Here is a 20224-nt window from a genome sequence, read left to right as displayed (position 1 = left end):
GGTTCACCGCACCCGTGTGATCACTGCGCTGCACGTGGGCAAAATCAGCTGTGCCCTGTGTTTCTCCCGTAAAATAGTAAGAACGCTAATACAATCGTGCCAGGAACTACCTTCACTGTGAATATTTGAAGGAACCCACTGCTAATGTATTGTTAATGGGTACTTGCATTGTGGATTAGATGCAACAAAAATCCATACTTTCTTTTATCCTTTGCTGTACAGGAGGTGGTTGAACTTTTCTATAGCAGATTCAATCACCTGTTGTAAAGCGAGATGGTTGTCTCCTGTGAGGAAGCAGGGTAGATTTACCCATGCTCTATAAGCACCATGGATGAGCTATATAGAGTAACAGCTTAAAAACAAACCAACCAGCAACAAGAAGCTAACGATCAAAACAGCAAAAGGAAAAAAACCCCAAACAAACCAACCCAAAAGCGCAGAGGCTCCTGAACGCCCCCTCTCAGTGCTGTGATGTCCGTTTCCAGGGAGCCCGTGGGGTGTCCCCACAACCGCAGACACAGGTGACCCGGCTGGGTGGTGCCAGCAGAGAACAGTTGGTGTGACCCAGCCCGCTGCGCTGCCCTGGGAAAGCCGGGGACAAAGGGCCGGGCCGGGGCATGGGGAGGTTGGTTCCAGCTCACGGATCAACTCACAGCGACTGCGGAAACAGCCCCGAGCCGGGACGGGCCCGGCCGTGTGCTCCTGTCTCCCCGCCGCGGGGGTCCTGGCTCTGGACATCGTTGCACAGGATCGTTTGAGAACCGTTCCTGAAGGATGCGCAGCGCCCAGAGCAGCAGCGCCTGCCCGGCTGCTGCTCAGCCGAGGGTAAGGGCTGGAACTGACCCTGTAGCAGCAGCAGAGCTGCCACAGCTGCGGGCGAGCCGAGTTACTGCTGCAGACAAGACACGGGGCACAGGGAGAGGCAATGTATTTTATTAGGATAGAAGGCATCTTTAGGAAAAAAAAACATTTTAGCAATGTCGGGCTATTATCTTTTATCAGTGTGTCTGCCATGTGCGCGGCTCTGGGAAAGCGCGTTCGGGGAGCTCGGGCTGCCCACGGGTCAAGAAAAAGCGCCCGCGCTGCGGGGCCCGGGGGCGCTGCGTGACCGCGCTCGGTGCTGCCGTCTGGTGGCCACAGCCCGGAACTGCAGCTGGGGAGCGGCGCCCGGTGCCCGTGCCGCGGGTAAGAGGGGGGCGCTGCCGCTGCGACCGAGGTCGTGCCCGTCAGAAAGGGGGGGCAGCGGTCGGACGAGCCGCCGGGAAAAAAAGAGGCGCCCGGCTCTCCCGGGGCGGCCCCGCTGCGAGGGGAACGGGCGAGGCGGCAGCAGGAGGAGGCGGCGTCTCCTCAGTCCCGGGCACAGGGGAGAGAAACCTGCCGGCTGGAGCTCCTTACGGCTCTCTCTGTTCACAATGAATTTAAGGGTAGGTGACCACCCGCCCCCCTTGTCAGCATAAAGCAAAGGAGCGCGGTTTGTTGTTTCCTTTCAAACGCGGCTGCTGGAAGCCGCGCGGGCAAAGGGCGGGGGGGGCCCGGCAGGGCGGAGAGCAGACGGGTGAGGGTGCAGAGCGGGCCAATCAGATGGCGCGGGAAGGCTGGGGGGGGGGCGGATCGCTGATAGGCTGCCAAGGCACGTCAATTGCCATTCTGTCCGCCAATCAGATTGCCGGAGGGGCGGGTGTCGGAGGCTCCGTACTGCGCATGAGCAAACTGCGAGTACTGATGGGCCAAGAGAATGATGATTGACTTGTCTTCGGCAGCCAATCGTGTTGCGGAAAGGGGCGGGTGCTGCTCTCTCCCTACTGCGCCTGCCCTCACTGCGAGCTCTGATAGGCGGAGAAAATGGTGATTGACGTGCCTAGGCAGGCTATCATTTTGCCGGAGGGGCGGGCGTTGCGGGCCTCTGGGCGCCGGACGGAGCATCCAATAGGAGGACAGCGTGGTGGGGTGGAAAGCAGCCAATCAGCGCGGGTCCTGGCGAGCGGGTCCGTGGTGTCTCGGGGTGGGTACCGGGAATTAACGGGAACGGGGGTCGGGGCGGCTGTGGAGCGGTTGCTGCAACCGGTACCCGGGGACCTGGAGGCAGTCGGCTCAGGGTAGCCCTTCGTGAGGTCCCCGGAGGCGGCAGAAAGGAAGGAGGCGACAGAAAGGCAGAGGGGGCCTCCCGCCGCGGAGGTCTCCGGGGCGCGGCGGGTGTCGGTGCCCGCGGAGCCCGGCGGGACGGTGGGAGAGTGCGAGGGGAACGGAGCGGCGAAAGAGGCGGCAGGTGAGTGCGGCCGCGGCGAGGGTGACCGTGCCGTTGGAACGGGGGGAGTGGGATGGGCCGGCGCGGTGAGGAGGCGTTCGGTTCAGTTTCCCCCCTGCCCTTACGGCCGAGTTGGCGAAGCCGGTGGGAGGTGTGTGACCCCGAGGGCAGGTGCGCCGAAGGCTTACGGTCTGGAGCCGTGTGTCCCTCCGGGACAGCAGTCGCTCCGGGAGCGGCGCAGCCCCCGTTAGTCGGGGGGAGACGTTTCAAACCAGAGCTAAGGCGCGGTGGCAGGCTCGGTGGCGTGGCGGGTCGGGCGCCGCTTCGGCGGGAGCTCGGGGCGAGGCCCGGCGGGTTCTGTGTCCTGTACGCGCGGCTTTCGTTCCGCGGCTCTCTGTGTGCGTTTTTGTTTCGTTGCGTTTGTTTTCTGGAGTTTATTTTGCGGGGTTCCCGCGAAACGCGGCACGACCGCTCGCCCGGGGCTGCCGCGGCGGTCTCAGTGCTGCCGCCCTGTGGCGAAACTCGGGTACTGCAGCGCACGGCCGGGGGAAGAGGCGCCGTTTGACCCGAAGCGGTCAGAAGTGCCAGAAACCAACGCCAGAACCGGCAGGAGCTGCGGCTTCGCAGTTCTGTCAGCATTGATCTTAGGACTCTGATTTTGATGCTAGTCGTTTTTACTTACATTACGCTACAGTGTTCTGTTTGGTACTGCTAGTGGGTAACAAATAATTGTGCTGTACCACAACGCGAGAGGATAATATTTCATAGACTTATACTGCCAAAGAGTTTGCAAGTGTATTGAAAAGGGGGGAATTCAAGAGAAGCTACCAAGTTAATGTATACTGCGATGAAGTTATAGAAGATGTACCCTTCATTAACCGGTTCACGTGGGGTAAATGCTTTCTGACCGCCTGCACGATGAGGGGATATTTTTCACCTTTTAGATCCTTCTGCATGACAAGAGGGAGACAGAAGATTTAATAACACATTGTTTAGAAGCTGAGAGCTTAGTTTATATTTAACTAATAGATGTGTTGTCAGTGAGAAACTAAACATTTATAACTAACTTCATCAATTATTTCTTAGGTTAGATATATTGTATGTTCAAAATTTAAAACAATTGTAATTAATATGTAGCAACTGTGTGATTATAAGCAATGCAAGAGCATCCAGTCGTGGGAGCACTTGCAGAGGACGACCCCCAGAGCTCCCCAGTGCAGATGAAAGAAACATTGCCTGCTTAACGGTGTAATTGACTCTGCTGTCAAGCTTATTTCTCCGTTTCAGTACGAGCCCATCCCGTGGCCTCACAGGGCTGTGTCCTGTGGCGGTGCTGTGGGGAAGGGGCGAGATGCTTTCCTGCACCGGTGGATGTGTTTGCTTTTATGCTGAGCGTGTCCTAAACGGTGTCAGTTTGTCTTAATGCTGTCTGGCGTTGCTGCAGTTGCTCTGGTTTTTTGAGGATGCCTTGTGTTTTGGGGTGGCCCGTTTCCCTCGAATCCTCCGTTAGCTCAGCTGCTCTCCTGTCCCTTCTTCTGACTAATTCCTCTGCTTTCTCCTGCTCTATTTTTTTCAGAGGCTGAACTCTAATTTGGAATTTCTGTGTTTCTGAGGGGGAGCTGTGAACGCCCGATGCTCAGCAGACCCCCCAGCCCAGGCGGGGAATGGAACCTGGGGAGCAGCGCCCAGGTGGGAGACGCGGCGCCGTCCTCCGTCCCCAGCGTGCGGCAGAGGAGCAGGAGGCGACAGCCGGCCGGGGGCAGATGCCGGGTGCGTCCCCAGCTCGCCAGAGCTCCCCCCGAGCCTCCTCCCGCGGCCCCGCTCGCCCCGTGCAGCCGCCCCCAGCTCCGGCAGCTCCTGCGAGCCCGTCCCGTGTTCCTGGGCCGCTCCCAAGCCCCGTCGTGAAGGCGGCAAGCCGGCCCTCGGCACCTCTCCGGTGGCCCCTGCGGAAGGAGCAGGCTGGGGCAGGGGTGAGCTACGGTGCTAACGGCCGCTGCTTCTTCTCTCCCTCTCCCAGAGGCCGCGCTGAGGATGTGGCCGTTCGCTCCCAGCCCGGGGGATGCCGTTGGCTGCGCCCGCCTCGGGCTGGCGAGGCTCGTCTGGCAGCGTGGCGGGAGCAGGGACAGGGGAGCACGTCCCGTGCGTGGGCGGGGGCTGCTGCTGCTGGAGCCAGAGAGGTTGGGGAGAGGTAAAGAGGAAGAAATGCGGGGCCGTCGGCCCAACGTCCGCTTCCTGCGGCGGGCGAGAGAGCGAGCCCCTCTCTCCGGGTGGCGAAGGCTCCCTCTGCGCGGCGTGCGGCGGGCCGGGGGCCAACGTGCGCGGCAGGGTCCGTGCGCGTATCCTGGAGCGGGACGGCTGCCTGGCGAGCGAGCCAGCGAGGCTCCATGTCCCCGAAGCCTCGTCTCGTAGGAGCCCTGACACCCCACCGTGTTCTCCTAGGCTGAGGACGGCCGAGCGCCCCGAGTTACCGGAGAGGAAGGGAGGAGAGAAGGAGACGGGAGCGTCTGAGCTGTTAGAAGCCTCCTGGCAGCCACCGAAAGCGAGAGCCGCTGTGAGTCCCTGGCCCTCGGGGCCTCGTCCCCGGCTTGTGTGTCCTGGTGCCTCCCTGCCCCTCCGTCTCCTTTTTCCCCACGCTTTCTCTGGCCCGTTCTTTTCCCTGCCATTAGTTTCCTCTCTGTGTCTGTATGTGCTGCTCTGTCTCTTTCCTTCCTCCCTCCCTTCGCCGTCTCTCTCTCTGTGCCTTTGTCGTGCTCGGCGTTGCCGGCTTTCTTCATTCCGTACGGCACTGTTCCCGTCCTCGTTCACGTTCTGAGCCTTTGTGCCGCCCCGTTTTTTTTTCTCTCTTTTTATTTTCTTTTTTCCTGTCCTCCGTCTCTCCGCGGGGCTCCTCATTCCTCTCTTTCTTCCTCCAAGCCCCTGTGTTCCCCGCGGTCTCTCGCTCTGCCATCGTTTTTGCCTGTTGCCCTCTCTCTTGCTTCCCGTTGATAGGAGGAACAAAAATCTTGTAGAAAGCCCTTGGCATAAGGCAGCAAGACCAGGCCTAACGGAACAGAAACCTAACAGAGAAACACTAGCTCTGTAGGGACTGGAGGTGGGGCAAAGCGGGATGTCGTTGGCTCGCAGGCTGGGAAAATGGGACGTTCCACTAAATGGAGAAGGAGCTACTTGAGTAGCAGCACAAAATGACAGTGGGCGTGCTCAAGACATGAGGTCGAGGAGCCAACACCGGGGCAGGGGGCACCGGGCTGCAGGGGCACCGGGGACCGCTGGAGACCCTTGATGGACACTGGCATACCAGAGATGGACTGCCAGCGAAGGGTGGGGTTATGGAAAGAACTTCTGTTTAATGCACTAACTAAGCGGTAGAAGCAAATGAATATGCAATAGGTGTATGTAAAGAATACCAAGAAGCGTGAACCACACGTACGCTCAAATACAGGGGCCATCCTCTGAGCGTGCGGTGCGCTGTATTGAAATTGCCCGCCGTTCAACACTTTCAGAACAGCGTTAGAGAGTCTTTTTTGCCGACTTTTTGGTATCTCTCCGCGTCCCGTGGTTCCTCGCCGTGTCCCCGTGTCCCGCTCCCTGCCCGTGGTCGCGTTCCTCTCTGTCCCGTTGACCGTGCCGGGTTTTTTTCCTCCGTCTCCGCGCCGCTGCCGCCGCGCCGATTTGTTTCTTTCTGTGCCCTGTTCCTGGTGCTCTTCCGGCCTCTTTTCCTCTGTCCCCGCCGCTGCTTTGATCTCTGCCTTGTTTTTTCAGAGCCCTGTCCCTTTTTTCTCTTCTCGCTTTTGAAGAGAAGCTGCCAAGTTAACGTATACTGCGATGAAGTTATAGAAGGTGTACCCGTCATTAACCAGTTGACATGAGGTAAATGCTTTCTGACCGCCTGCACGATGAGGGGATATTTTTCACCTTTTAGATCCTTCTGCACGACAAGAGGGAGATGGAAGGTTAAGTAACACGTTGTTTAGAAGCTGAGAGCTTAGTTTATATTTGACTAATAATTAACAGATGTATTGTCAGCGAGAAACTAAACAATTATAACTAACATCGTCAAATGAAATAAAGAACGTGGCTTAGCAGTGCTGCTGACTCTGCCGTCCCGTTTCTTTCCCCGTTTCAGGCGGTGAGCCAGCCGGAGGACCCGCTCTGTCCGGCCGCAGGGCCCGTGGAGCCGAGGACTCTCTTGGCGCACCCCGGGGATGTCTCTGGAGAGACTCCTCGTCTCGGTCGGATCGCCGCGGGGACGGACGAGGACCTCTGGTGAGAAGTCTTTCTTCTCTGAAATTTGGGACCGGTCACGTGCTCGCGAACTGTCCGTAAGTCGTGGTACGGAATTTCGGCAGGATAGCGTGGACGGGGTTGCGAGCACCTTAGAGGTATACAGTAGTTGCTGTGGAGTTGTTTGTGCGGCCAGCTTTTGGTGTTGGTTGTTCCCGTGCTCCGTTGTGGTGCAAAGCTGGCTCTGTATGTAGCCGTGAAGCGTACCGTAGTTGGGTTTAATTCTTGGATGTGCCTTGGTTCTGACTATGCACTTGAACACCGAAAACTACAGCAGGAGCTGCTGTGGCTTTAACTTGCAAGGAGTGTGAGCGTTGTGGAGCCATCTGTGTTGCAGAGTGTCCTAATTGCGGTGCTGAGTGTTAGAGAGATTTGAGCTGGGTACCGGAATTGTTTTGTTTTGGAGACGGTGGGATAAACTTGGAGTACAACTTGTGAGGGCGGTGTGTCGTGGGTAGGTTTGAGTATTATCTGTGGAGTACTGCTGTAGGTGTTAATAGTTATTTGCTCGTATTTGTTACAAGATGAGCCGTGTCGTTCCGTGTGACGCGTAATGGGAGGACGGCGTAGTAGCGGTATTCTGAAAAAGAGCCCGTTCGGGTGTATTTTAGCTCACAGGAAAGAGATTGAGGAACCACCTGGTGATAATGTGAATAGAGAAACCTTGATGAAATCTTGTGAGCAGAGGCCATTGTATAAATTGGACAAGGAAGGAAAGCCTGTGCGCAAAGCGCGGTGCTGCACCCGGAAGGAGGCGAACCTGTGAGGAAGAGTGATCGAGAAGGAGGGTTGGAGCGCACCTGTGAGTCAAGAGGGCCCCAGAAAGAAGACACGGGTGGTGGAACCACAGGTCAGGAGAGCTCAAGGAAGGAGAAAGGTGATTGGGGCAGTATGGGTTTTTCTAGCTCACGCGCTAATGGAAACAGTTTGGATAATAAAAGAAATGTATTCAAAACCAATAATTAAAGGCAGGGAATGTTTATATGCTATGTATTGGATAGACCTGAAGGTGTATTTGTTCCTAGAACAAAGGTGAAGTTACAATGGTAATTAACTGAAGATGTGAATTTCCAGATTGCATTGGCAACATACGCAGGGAACATATCAGTTTATTACCCTCAACATAAACTGTGGGCTGAAATTGGTAATTTACCGTTGTATGGCAAGTGCTGCTGTCAGCAACGACAAGACTGAATTTACCGATGCCTCTGGTTGCTCACGTAAAGTTGTAATTACATGGCTAAACTCAGATACCCAGTGTTGCAAACACAAGGTAGAAAAAGGAGACCAAGGGTCAAACAAGTTCTTGAGCTGACAGCTGTTAGGATCGCTTTTGAGTGTTCTGTAATGAGCCTTTGAATGTTGTAACTGACTCATTATGCAGCTGGCATACTTAACCGCCTGGAAGCTTCTTTTCTTAAGGAAGAGGATGATCCTCTTTTGATGGCTGGATTGAGAATGCTATGGTTCCTAATAAATCATAGGCGTCATGGTTTTTATGCAGCGCACATCCGCTCTCGCGCTGCCCTTCCAGGACCTCTTGCGGAAGGCAATAGGAGGGCCGATGCACGAGCTGTGCCGCTTACTGTGCCTAAAGCCTTGGAGCAAGCTAAATTATCACATCAACTCTTTCACCAGAATGCAAAGTCGTTAAAACGACAATTTCAAATTACAACGGATCAGGCCAGGAGCGTTCTTATGTCCTGCCCTGATTGCCAACAGTCGGCACCCGTGCCATCCAAAGAGGGTGTTAATCCAGGAGGGATTACTGACAAGTACGGCCAGCTGATGTAACGCGTTGTTCTGAATTGGGTAAATACGTATGTGTTTCTGTAGACGCTCATTCCAGATTTCTCGTTGCGGCTGCACGCACTGGTGAAAGAGCACGGGACGTCTGTAAACAGTGGTTGGCGTGTTTTGCTGTTTCAGGAGTTCCAGGATATGTAAAACCAGAGGAAAGCGGAACGCACGCTGGATTAGAGGAGCGATCCCCCGAGTGCCCAGCGCGCCGTAATAAAAGTGCCTGCTTTTTAACACTTTCAAAACAGTGTTAAAGAGTCTGTTTGCCGACTTTTCGGTATCGTTTTCTGGCGACGAGGATGGGATAATCTGCCTGACCTCCCGTGGACCCCAGGATCTCTGGGACCTTGTGCCGGCACCGGGGAATTCCCGGAAGGGATCACGGATCCTCGGGCCAGCTCGGGACGTGGGTAAAACCCCATCAATGAGATAAGGCACTTTCATAGTCTGGTTTGTTTGCAGGCTGCCTGCGCGAGACGTGGGCGACACCAGCGCGTTGGGTCTGCGCGTTTTGGTAAATTGGGTAAATTAAAAAGAAATAAAAAACCAAAGAGGAAAATGAGAAAACAATAAATAAAAGAGAAAAACGAGGGAATAGTAATTTGGTAAAGGTACCTTTAGTGATTTTGCTGTTTGTGCCTTAGCAATTGTATGATTGTTTGTGTCTTTAGTGATTTGTTGTTGTTGTTACTTGTGTCTTGGGTGATTTTGTAGTCCAATACTTATGGTTCACCAATTGTCTGTTATTGTGATTGTGAAATAGGTAGTGGACAATGGACAGGAGCGATTCGGAAGAAATCCCCCCCGGGCTGTGTTTTGTGACATTGGAAAAGGATCGTTTGACTCCCTAGGGAACAGCAACCAGGGAATATTGTAATTAATGGTGGCCACTGTAAATAATATTAATATGCTGCACAGGTCTGGGTGGGTATACCCGAGATGTGTAGTATAGTAATGCACTACATGTAATATATAATGAGATATGTTTTAAATCATATATTGTCTATTATATAATGCATATTACACAATACAAAATGTTACATACGCATTGTATTTGAAAAAGGACAATCAGGGAAAGAAATTGAAACCAGTAAAAGGTTTGTTGACGAACAGATATTGGTGTAGAATACACAGAGAACATTAGATCAGGATTGTCCCTTGGTGAATGCAGGGTGGCATCCTGATGTCCTTATATCGGGGGACAGGCTGAATTGGTATGGACAGTGCATTTTATACGGGATTGGACACGCTGTGCCTAAAGCTGTAAATACGCCAAAGCCTTCTGAGATAAAACAGGATCGTCTGTGCCTCATTTGCTACACCCCTTTATCTGTTTCCCAAATTACGATTTAGACTGTATTTACCATTGTAAAAATAAAGCTTTCCCCCTTTAATTTTTGTCATGTATTGTAATTCATAGAGATATTGGAGCCCGTCCTACCTAAACTGTAGAAAAGACAGCAGCCATGTGTATTTTTAAATAAAGATTAAATCAAGTCTGCTAGCCCATTATCTCTAAGCGTTCTACTGTGATCACCTCCCTCCCAAGGTTTTGTGTCTATTGTATCAGGGCCTGACACCCACGGCCACAGTGGATGAATCGCCATGGGCACAGCACCAGGACCCGCTTGTTGGTGTCCAGGGTATCCACTCCAGCAGACACTGTTAGTAAAAGAGCACATCATGAAACTGGAGAACCATCTAATTGTGTCATTATACACATTCACTGCTCTTTTTTCTGCTTTATACCCCTGGTAGCTTTTTAAAATGGCACAGTTTGAAAAGGATTTCTGTTTTGGCCCTGCACACGGAGGCTGATTTTCCTTTTCTAGGGCCTTCCACCCGGTTCACCGCACCCGTGTGATCACTGCGCTGCACGTGGGCAAAATCAGCTGTGCCCTGTGTTTCTCCCGTAAAATAGTAAGAACGCTAATACAATCGTGCCAGGAACTACCTTCACTGTGAATATTTGAAGGAACCCACTGCTAATGTATTGTTAATGGGTACTTGCATTGTGGATTAGATGCAACAAAAATCCATACTTTCTTTTATCCTTTGCTGTACAGGAGGTGGTTGAACTTTTCTATAGCAGATTCAATCACCTGTTGTAAAGCGAGATGGTTGTCTCCTGTGAGGAAGCAGGGTAGATTTACCCATGCTCTATAAGCACCATGGATGAGCTATATAGAGTAACAGCTTAAAAACAAACCAACCAGCAACAAGAAGCTAACGATCAAAACAGCAAAAGGAAAAAAACCCCAAACAAACCAACCCAAAAGCGCAGAGGCTCCTGAACGCCCCCTCTCAGTGCTGTGATGTCCGTTTCCAGGGAGCCCGTGGGGTGTCCCCACAACCGCAGACACAGGTGACCCGGCTGGGTGGTGCCAGCAGAGAACAGTTGGTGTGACCCAGCCCGCTGCGCTGCCCTGGGAAAGCCGGGGACAAAGGGCCGGGCCGGGGCATGGGGAGGTTGGTTCCAGCTCACGGATCAACTCACAGCGACTGCGGAAACAGCCCCGAGCCGGGACGGGCCCGGCCGTGTGCTCCTGTCTCCCCGCCGCGGGGGTCCTGGCTCTGGACATCGTTGCACAGGATCGTTTGAGAACCGTTCCTGAAGGATGCGCAGCGCCCAGAGCAGCAGCGCCTGCCCGGCTGCTGCTCAGCCGAGGGTAAGGGCTGGAACTGACCCTGTAGCAGCAGCAGAGCTGCCACAGCTGCGGGCGAGCCGAGTTACTGCTGCAGACAAGACACGGGGCACAGGGAGAGGCAATGTATTTTATTAGGATAGAAGGCATCTTTAGGAAAAAAAAACATTTTAGCAATGTCGGGCTATTATCTTTTATCAGTGTGTCTGCCATGTGCGCGGCTCTGGGAAAGCGCGTTCGGGGAGCTCGGGCTGCCCACGGGTCAAGAAAAAGCGCCCGCGCTGCGGGGCCCGGGGGCGCTGCGTGACCGCGCTCGGTGCTGCCGTCTGGTGGCCACAGCCCGGAACTGCAGCTGGGGAGCGGCGCCCGGTGCCCGTGCCGCGGGTAAGAGGGGGGCGCTGCCGCTGCGACCGAGGTCGTGCCCGTCAGAAAGGGGGGGCAGCGGTCGGACGAGCCGCCGGGAAAAAAAGAGGCGCCCGGCTCTCCCGGGGCGGCCCCGCTGCGAGGGGAACGGGCGAGGCGGCAGCAGGAGGAGGCGGCGTCTCCTCAGTCCCGGGCACAGGGGAGAGAAACCTGCCGGCTGGAGCTCCTTACGGCTCTCTCTGTTCACAATGAATTTAAGGGTAGGTGACCACCCGCCCCCCTTGTCAGCATAAAGCAAAGGAGCGCGGTTTGTTGTTTCCTTTCAAACGCGGCTGCTGGAAGCCGCGCGGGCAAAGGGCGGGGGGGGCCCGGCAGGGCGGAGAGCAGACGGGTGAGGGTGCAGAGCGGGCCAATCAGATGGCGCGGGAAGGCTGGGGGGGGGGCGGATCGCTGATAGGCTGCCAAGGCACGTCAATTGCCATTCTGTCCGCCAATCAGATTGCCGGAGGGGCGGGTGTCGGAGGCTCCGTACTGCGCATGAGCAAACTGCGAGTACTGATGGGCCAAGAGAATGATGATTGACTTGTCTTCGGCAGCCAATCGTGTTGCGGAAAGGGGCGGGTGCTGCTCTCTCCCTACTGCGCCTGCCCTCACTGCGAGCTCTGATAGGCGGAGAAAATGGTGATTGACGTGCCTAGGCAGGCTATCATTTTGCCGGAGGGGCGGGCGTTGCGGGCCTCTGGGCGCCGGACGGAGCATCCAATAGGAGGACAGCGTGGTGGGGTGGAAAGCAGCCAATCAGCGCGGGTCCTGGCGAGCGGGTCCGTGGTGTCTCGGGGTGGGTACCGGGAATTAACGGGAACGGGGGTCGGGGCGGCTGTGGAGCGGTTGCTGCAACCGGTACCCGGGGACCTGGAGGCAGTCGGCTCAGGGTAGCCCTTCGTGAGGTCCCCGGAGGCGGCAGAAAGGAAGGAGGCGACAGAAAGGCAGAGGGGGCCTCCCGCCGCGGAGGTCTCCGGGGCGCGGCGGGTGTCGGTGCCCGCGGAGCCCGGCGGGACGGTGGGAGAGTGCGAGGGGAACGGAGCGGCGAAAGAGGCGGCAGGTGAGTGCGGCCGCGGCGAGGGTGACCGTGCCGTTGGAACGGGGGGAGTGGGATGGGCCGGCGCGGTGAGGAGGCGTTCGGTTCAGTTTCCCCCCTGCCCTTACGGCCGAGTTGGCGAAGCCGGTGGGAGGTGTGTGACCCCGAGGGCAGGTGCGCCGAAGGCTTACGGTCTGGAGCCGTGTGTCCCTCCGGGACAGCAGTCGCTCCGGGAGCGGCGCAGCCCCCGTTAGTCGGGGGGAGACGTTTCAAACCAGAGCTAAGGCGCGGTGGCAGGCTCGGTGGCGTGGCGGGTCGGGCGCCGCTTCGGCGGGAGCTCGGGGCGAGGCCCGGCGGGTTCTGTGTCCTGTACGCGCGGCTTTCGTTCCGCGGCTCTCTGTGTGCGTTTTTGTTTCGTTGCGTTTGTTTTCTGGAGTTTATTTTGCGGGGTTCCCGCGAAACGCGGCACGACCGCTCGCCCGGGGCTGCCGCGGCGGTCTCAGTGCTGCCGCCCTGTGGCGAAACTCGGGTACTGCAGCGCACGGCCGGGGGAAGAGGCGCCGTTTGACCCGAAGCGGTCAGAAGTGCCAGAAACCAACGCCAGAACCGGCAGGAGCTGCGGCTTCGCAGTTCTGTCAGCATTGATCTTAGGACTCTGATTTTGATGCTAGTCGTTTTTACTTACATTACGCTACAGTGTTCTGTTTGGTACTGCTAGTGGGTAACAAATAATTGTGCTGTACCACAACGCGAGAGGATAATATTTCATAGACTTATACTGCCAAAGAGTTTGCAAGTGTATTGAAAAGGGGGGAATTCAAGAGAAGCTACCAAGTTAATGTATACTGCGATGAAGTTATAGAAGATGTACCCTTCATTAACCGGTTCACGTGGGGTAAATGCTTTCTGACCGCCTGCACGATGAGGGGATATTTTTCACCTTTTAGATCCTTCTGCATGACAAGAGGGAGACAGAAGATTTAATAACACATTGTTTAGAAGCTGAGAGCTTAGTTTATATTTAACTAATAGATGTGTTGTCAGTGAGAAACTAAACATTTATAACTAACTTCATCAATTATTTCTTAGGTTAGATATATTGTATGTTCAAAATTTAAAACAATTGTAATTAATATGTAGCAACTGTGTGATTATAAGCAATGCAAGAGCATCCAGTCGTGGGAGCACTTGCAGAGGACGACCCCCAGAGCTCCCCAGTGCAGATGAAAGAAACATTGCCTGCTTAACGGTGTAATTGACTCTGCTGTCAAGCTTATTTCTCCGTTTCAGTACGAGCCCATCCCGTGGCCTCACAGGGCTGTGTCCTGTGGCGGTGCTGTGGGGAAGGGGCGAGATGCTTTCCTGCACCGGTGGATGTGTTTGCTTTTATGCTGAGCGTGTCCTAAACGGTGTCAGTTTGTCTTAATGCTGTCTGGCGTTGCTGCAGTTGCTCTGGTTTTTTGAGGATGCCTTGTGTTTTGGGGTGGCCCGTTTCCCTCGAATCCTCCGTTAGCTCAGCTGCTCTCCTGTCCCTTCTTCTGACTAATTCCTCTGCTTTCTCCTGCTCTATTTTTTTCAGAGGCTGAACTCTAATTTGGAATTTCTGTGTTTCTGAGGGGGAGCTGTGAACGCCCGATGCTCAGCAGACCCCCCAGCCCAGGCGGGGAATGGAACCTGGGGAGCAGCGCCCAGGTGGGAGACGCGGCGCCGTCCTCCGTCCCCAGCGTGCGGCAGAGGAGCAGGAGGCGACAGCCGGCCGGGGGCAGATGCCGGGTGCGTCCCCAGCTCGCCAGAGCTCCCCCCGAGCCTCCTCCCGCGGCCCCGCTCGCCCCGTGCAGCCGCTCCCAGCTCCGGCAGCTCCTGCGAGCCCGTCCCGTGTTCCTGGGCCGCTCCCAAGCCCCGTCGTGAAGGCGGCAAGCCGGCCCTCGGCACCTCTCCGGTGGCCCCTGCGGAAGGAGCAGGCTGGGGCAGGGGTGAGCTACGGTGCTAACGGCCGCTGCTTCTTCTCTCCCTCTCCCAGAGGCCGCGCTGAGGATGTGGCCGTTCGCTCCCAGCCCGGGGGATGCCGTTGGCTGCGCCCGCCTCGGGCTGGCGAGGCTCGTCTGGCAGCGTGGCGGGAGCAGGGACAGGGGAGCACGTCCCGTGCGTGGGCGGGGGCTGCTGCTGCTGGAGCCAGAGAGGTTGGGGAGAGGTAAAGAGGAAGAAATGCGGGGCCGTCGGCCCAACGTCCGCTTCCTGCGGCGGGCGAGAGAGCGAGCCCCTCTCTCCGGGTGGCGAAGGCTCCCTCTGCGCGGCGTGCGGCGGGCCGGGGGCCAACGTGCGCGGCAGGGTCCGTGCGCGTATCCTGGAGCGGGACGGCTGCCTGGCGAGCGAGCCAGCGAGGCTCCATGTCCCCGAAGCCTCGTCTCGTAGGAGCCCTGACACCCCACCGTGTTCTCCTAGGCTGAGGACGGCCGAGCGCCCCGAGTTACCGGAGAGGAAGGGAGGAGAGAAGGAGACGGGAGCGTCTGAGCTGTTAGAAGCCTCCTGGCAGCCACCGAAAGCGAGAGCCGCTGTGAGTCCCTGGCCCTCGGGGCCTCGTCCCCGGCTTGTGTGTCCTGGTGCCTCCCTGCCCCTCCGTCTCCTTTTTCCCCACGCTTTCTCTGGCCCGTTCTTTTCCCTGCCATTAGTTTCCTCTCTGTGTCTGTATGTGCTGCTCTGTCTCTTTCCTTCCTCCCTCCCTTCGCCGTCTCTCTCTCTGTGCCTTTGTCGTGCTCGGCGTTGCCGGCTTTCTTCATTCCGTACGGCACTGTTCCCGTCCTCGTTCACGTTCTGAGCCTTTGTGCCGCCCCGTTTTTTTTTCTCTCTTTTTATTTTCTTTTTTCCTGTCCTCCGTCTCTCCGCGGGGCTCCTCATTCCTCTCTTTCTTCCTCCAAGCCCCTGTGTTCCCCGCGGTCTCTCGCTCTGCCATCGTTTTTGCCTGTTGCCCTCTCTCTTGCTTCCCGTTGATAGGAGGAACAAAAATCTTGTAGAAAGCCCTTGGCATAAGGCAGCAAGACCAGGCCTAACGGAACAGAAACCTAACAGAGAAACACTAGCTCTGTAGGGACTGGAGGTGGGGCAAAGCGGGATGTCGTTGGCTCGCAGGCTGGGAAAATGGGACGTTCCACTAAATGGAGAAGGAGCTACTTGAGTAGCAGCACAAAATGACAGTGGGCGTGCTCAAGACATGAGGTCGAGGAGCCAACACCGGGGCAGGGGGCACCGGGCTGCAGGGGCACCGGGGACCGCTGGAGACCCTTGATGGACACTGGCATACCAGAGATGGACTGCCAGCGAAGGGTGGGGTTATGGAAAGAACTTCTGTTTAATGCACTAACTAAGCGGTAGAAGCAAATGAATATGCAATAGGTGTATGTAAAGAATACCAAGAAGCGTGAACCACACGTACGCTCAAATACAGGGGCCATCCTCTGAGCGTGCGGTGCGCTGTATTGAAATTGCCCGCCGTTCAACACTTTCAGAACAGCGTTAGAGAGTCTTTTTTGCCGACTTTTTGGTATCTCTCCGCGTCCCGTGGTTCCTCGCCGTGTCCCCGTGTCCCGCTCCCTGCCCGTGGTCGCGTTCCTCTCTGTCCCGTTGACCGTGCCGGGTTTTTTTCCTCCGTCTCCGCGCCGCTGCCGCCGCGCCGATTTGTTTCTTTCTGTGCCCTGTTCCTGGTGCTCTTCCGGCCTCTTTTCCTCTGTCCCCGCCGCTGCTTTGATCTCTGCCTTGTTTTTTCAGAGCCCTGTCCCTTTTTTCTCTTCTCGCTTTTGAAGAGAAGCTGCCAAGTTAACGTATACTGCGATGAAGTTATAGAAGGTGTACCCGTCATTAACCAGTTGACATGAGGTAAATGCTTTCTGACCGCCTGCACGATGAGGGGATATTTTTCACCTTTTAGATCCTTCTGCACGACAAGAGGGAGATGGAAGGTTAAGTAACACGTTGTTTAGAAGCTGAGAGCTTAGTTTATATTTGACTAATAATTAACAGATGTATTGTCAGCGAGAAACTAAACAATTATAACTAACATCGTCAAATGAAATAAAGAACGTGGCTTAGCAGTGCTGCTGACTCTGCCGTCCCGTTTCTTTCCCCGTTTCAGCCGGTGAGCCAGCCGGAGGACCCGCTCTGTCCGGCCGCAGGGCCCGTGGAGCCGAGGACTCTCTTGGCGCACCCCGGGGATGTCTCTGGAGAGACTCCTCGTCTCGGTCGGATCGCCGCGGGGACGGACGAGGACCTCTGGTGAGAAGTCTTTCTTCTCTGAAATTTGGGACCGGTCACGTGCTCGCGAACTGTCCGTAAGTCGTGGTACGGAATTTCGGCAGGATAGCGTGGACGGGGTTGCGAGCACCTTAGAGGTATACAGTAGTTGCTGTGGAGTTGTTTGTGCGGCCAGCTTTTGGTGTTGGTTGTTCCCGTGCTCCGTTGTGGTGCAAAGCTGGCTCTGTATGTAGCCGTGAAGCGTACCGTAGTTGGGTTTAATTCTTGGATGTGCCTTGGTTCTGACTATGCACTTGAACACCGAAAACTACAGCAGGAGCTGCTGTGGCTTTAACTTGCAAGGAGTGTGAGCGTTGTGGAGCCATCTGTGTTGCAGAGTGTCCTAATTGCGGTGCTGAGTGTTAGAGAGATTTGAGCTGGGTACCGGAATTGTTTTGTTTTGGAGACGGTGGGATAAACTTGGAGTACAACTTGTGAGGGCGGTGTGTCGTGGGTAGGTTTGAGTATTATCTGTGGAGTACTGCTGTAGGTGTTAATAGTTATTTGCTCGTATTTGTTACAAGATGAGCCGTGTCGTTCCGTGTGACGCGTAATGGGAGGACGGCGTAGTAGCGGTATTCTGAAAAAGAGCCCGTTCGGGTGTATTTTAGCTCACAGGAAAGAGATTGAGGAACCACCTGGTGATAATGTGAATAGAGAAACCTTGATGAAATCTTGTGAGCAGAGGCCATTGTATAAATTGGACAAGGAAGGAAAGCCTGTGCGCAAAGCGCGGTGCTGCACCCGGAAGGAGGCGAACCTGTGAGGAAGAGTGATCGAGAAGGAGGGTTGGAGCGCACCTGTGAGTCAAGAGGGCCCCAGAAAGAAGACACGGGTGGTGGAACCACAGGTCAGGAGAGCTCAAGGAAGGAGAAAGGTGATTGGGGCAGTATGGGTTTTTCTAGCTCACGCGCTAATGGAAACAGTTTGGATAATAAAAGAAATGTATTCAAAACCAATAATTAAAGGCAGGGAATGTTTATATGCTATGTATTGGATAGACCTGAAGGTGTATTTGTTCCTAGAACAAAGGTGAAGTTACAATGGTAATTAACTGAAGATGTGAATTTCCAGATTGCATTGGCAACATACGCAGGGAACATATCAGTTTATTACCCTCAACATAAACTGTGGGCTGAAATTGGTAATTTACCGTTGTATGGCAAGTGCTGCTGTCAGCAACGACAAGACTGAATTTACCGATGCCTCTGGTTGCTCACGTAAAGTTGTAATTACATGGCTAAACTCAGATACCCAGTGTTGCAAACACAAGGTAGAAAAAGGAGACCAAGGGTCAAACAAGTTCTTGAGCTGACAGCTGTTAGGATCGCTTTTGAGTGTTCTGTAATGAGCCTTTGAATGTTGTAACTGACTCATTATGCAGCTGGCATACTTAACCGCCTGGAAGCTTCTTTTCTTAAGGAAGAGGATGATCCTCTTTTGATGGCTGGATTGAGAATGCTATGGTTCCTAATAAATCATAGGCGTCATGGTTTTTATGCAGCGCACATCCGCTCTCGCGCTGCCCTTCCAGGACCTCTTGCGGAAGGCAATAGGAGGGCCGATGCACGAGCTGTGCCGCTTACTGTGCCTAAAGCCTTGGAGCAAGCTAAATTATCACATCAACTCTTTCACCAGAATGCAAAGTCGTTAAAACGACAATTTCAAATTACAACGGATCAGGCCAGGAGCGTTCTTATGTCCTGCCCTGATTGCCAACAGTCGGCACCCGTGCCATCCAAAGAGGGTGTTAATCCAGGAGGGATTACTGACAAGTACGGCCAGCTGATGTAACGCGTTGTTCTGAATTGGGTAAATACGTATGTGTTTCTGTAGACGCTCATTCCAGATTTCTCGTTGCGGCTGCACGCACTGGTGAAAGAGCACGGGACGTCTGTAAACAGTGGTTGGCGTGTTTTGCTGTTTCAGGAGTTCCAGGATATGTAAAACCAGAGGAAAGCGGAACGCACGCTGGATTAGAGGAGCGATCCCCCGAGTGCCCAGCGCGCCGTAATAAAAGTGCCTGCTTTTTAACACTTTCAAAACAGTGTTAAAGAGTCTGTTTGCCGACTTTTCGGTATCGTTTTCTGGCGACGAGGATGGGATAATCTGCCTGACCTCCCGTGGACCCCAGGATCTCTGGGACCTTGTGCCGGCACCGGGGAATTCCCGGAAGGGATCACGGATCCTCGGGCCAGCTCGGGACGTGGGTAAAACCCCATCAATGAGATAAGGCACTTTCATAGTCTGGTTTGTTTGCAGGCTGCCTGCGCGAGACGTGGGCGACACCAGCGCGTTGGGTCTGCGCGTTTTGGTAAATTGGGTAAATTAAAAAGAAATAAAAAACCAAAGAGGAAAATGAGAAAACAATAAATAAAAGAGAAAAACGAGGGAATAGTAATTTGGTAAAGGTACCTTTAGTGATTTTGCTGTTTGTGCCTTAGCAATTGTATGATTGTTTGTGTCTTTAGTGATTTGTTGTTGTTGTTACTTGTGTCTTGGGTGATTTTGTAGTCCAATACTTATGGTTCACCAATTGTCTGTTATTGTGATTGTGAAATAGGTAGTGGACAATGGACAGGAGCGATTCGGAAGAAATCCCCCCCGGGCTGTGTTTTGTGACATTGGAAAAGGATCGTTTGACTCCCTAGGGAACAGCAACCAGGGAATATTGTAATTAATGGTGGCCACTGTAAATAATATTAATATGCTGCACAGGTCTGGGTGGGTATACCCGAGATGTGTAGTATAGTAATGCACTACATGTAATATATAATGAGATATGTTTTAAATCATATATTGTCTATTATATAATGCATATTACACAATACAAAATGTTACATACGCATTGTATTTGAAAAAGGACAATCAGGGAAAGAAATTGAAACCAGTAAAAGGTTTGTTGACGAACAGATATTGGTGTAGAATACACAGAGAACATTAGATCAGGATTGTCCCTTGGTGAATGCAGGGTGGCATCCTGATGTCCTTATATCGGGGGACAGGCTGAATTGGTATGGACAGTGCATTTTATACGGGATTGGACACGCTGTGCCTAAAGCTGTAAATACGCCAAAGCCTTCTGAGATAAAACAGGATCGTCTGTGCCTCATTTGCTACACCCCTTTATCTGTTTCCCAAATTACGATTTAGACTGTATTTACCATTGTAAAAATAAAGCTTTCCCCCTTTAATTTTTGTCATGTATTGTAATTCATAGAGATATTGGAGCCCGTCCTACCTAAACTGTAGAAAAGACAGCAGCCATGTGTATTTTTAAATAAAGATTAAATCAAGTCTGCTAGCCCATTATCTCTAAGCGTTCTACTGTGATCACCTCCCTCCCAAGGTTTTGTGTCTATTGTATCAGGGCCTGACACCCACGGCCACAGTGGATGAATCGCCATGGGCACAGCACCAGGACCCGCTTGTTGGTGTCCAGGGTATCCACTCCAGCAGACACTGTTAGTAAAAGAGCACATCATGAAACTGGAGAACCATCTAATTGTGTCATTATACACATTCACT

The 20224-nt window shown here is 54.0% G+C and overlaps 2 long non-coding RNA genes across 6 annotated transcripts; both read left to right on the top strand.

The window, feature by feature from the left end:
- Positions 1-4122: 4122 nt before the first annotated feature.
- Positions 4123-9720, top strand: LOC139827478 (uncharacterized). 3 transcript variants are annotated; one of them, XR_011738022.1, is made up of 5 exons: positions 4123-4215; positions 4685-4796; positions 6040-6112; positions 6369-6508; positions 8456-9720. It is a non-coding gene; the product is annotated as an uncharacterized lncRNA (long non-coding RNA). The 3 variants fall into 3 exon arrangements; XR_011738021.1 differs by having other exon boundaries at positions 6005-6112; XR_011738023.1 differs by lacking the exon at positions 4123-4215 and adding an exon at positions 4341-4433 and having other exon boundaries at positions 6005-6112.
- A 2394-nt stretch (positions 9721-12114) lies between these two features.
- On the top strand, positions 12115-19890 carry LOC139827477 (uncharacterized). Of its 3 annotated transcripts, none has more exons than XR_011738019.1 (6): positions 12115-12172; positions 14029-14385; positions 14855-14966; positions 16175-16282; positions 16539-16678; positions 18626-19890. It is a non-coding gene; the product is annotated as an uncharacterized lncRNA (long non-coding RNA). The 3 variants fall into 3 exon arrangements; XR_011738020.1 differs by having other exon boundaries at positions 12152-12436; positions 13992-14385; positions 16210-16282; XR_011738018.1 differs by having other exon boundaries at positions 12152-12436; positions 13992-14385.
- Positions 19891-20224: the final 334 nt, after the last annotated feature.

The sequence above is a fragment of the Patagioenas fasciata genome, chromosome 3 (genome assembly GCF_037038585.1).
Source record: "Patagioenas fasciata isolate bPatFas1 chromosome 3, bPatFas1.hap1, whole genome shotgun sequence".
Classification (NCBI taxonomy): domain Eukaryota; kingdom Metazoa; phylum Chordata; class Aves; order Columbiformes; family Columbidae; genus Patagioenas; species Patagioenas fasciata.
This window is presented reverse-complemented; position numbering and strand designations above follow the sequence as displayed.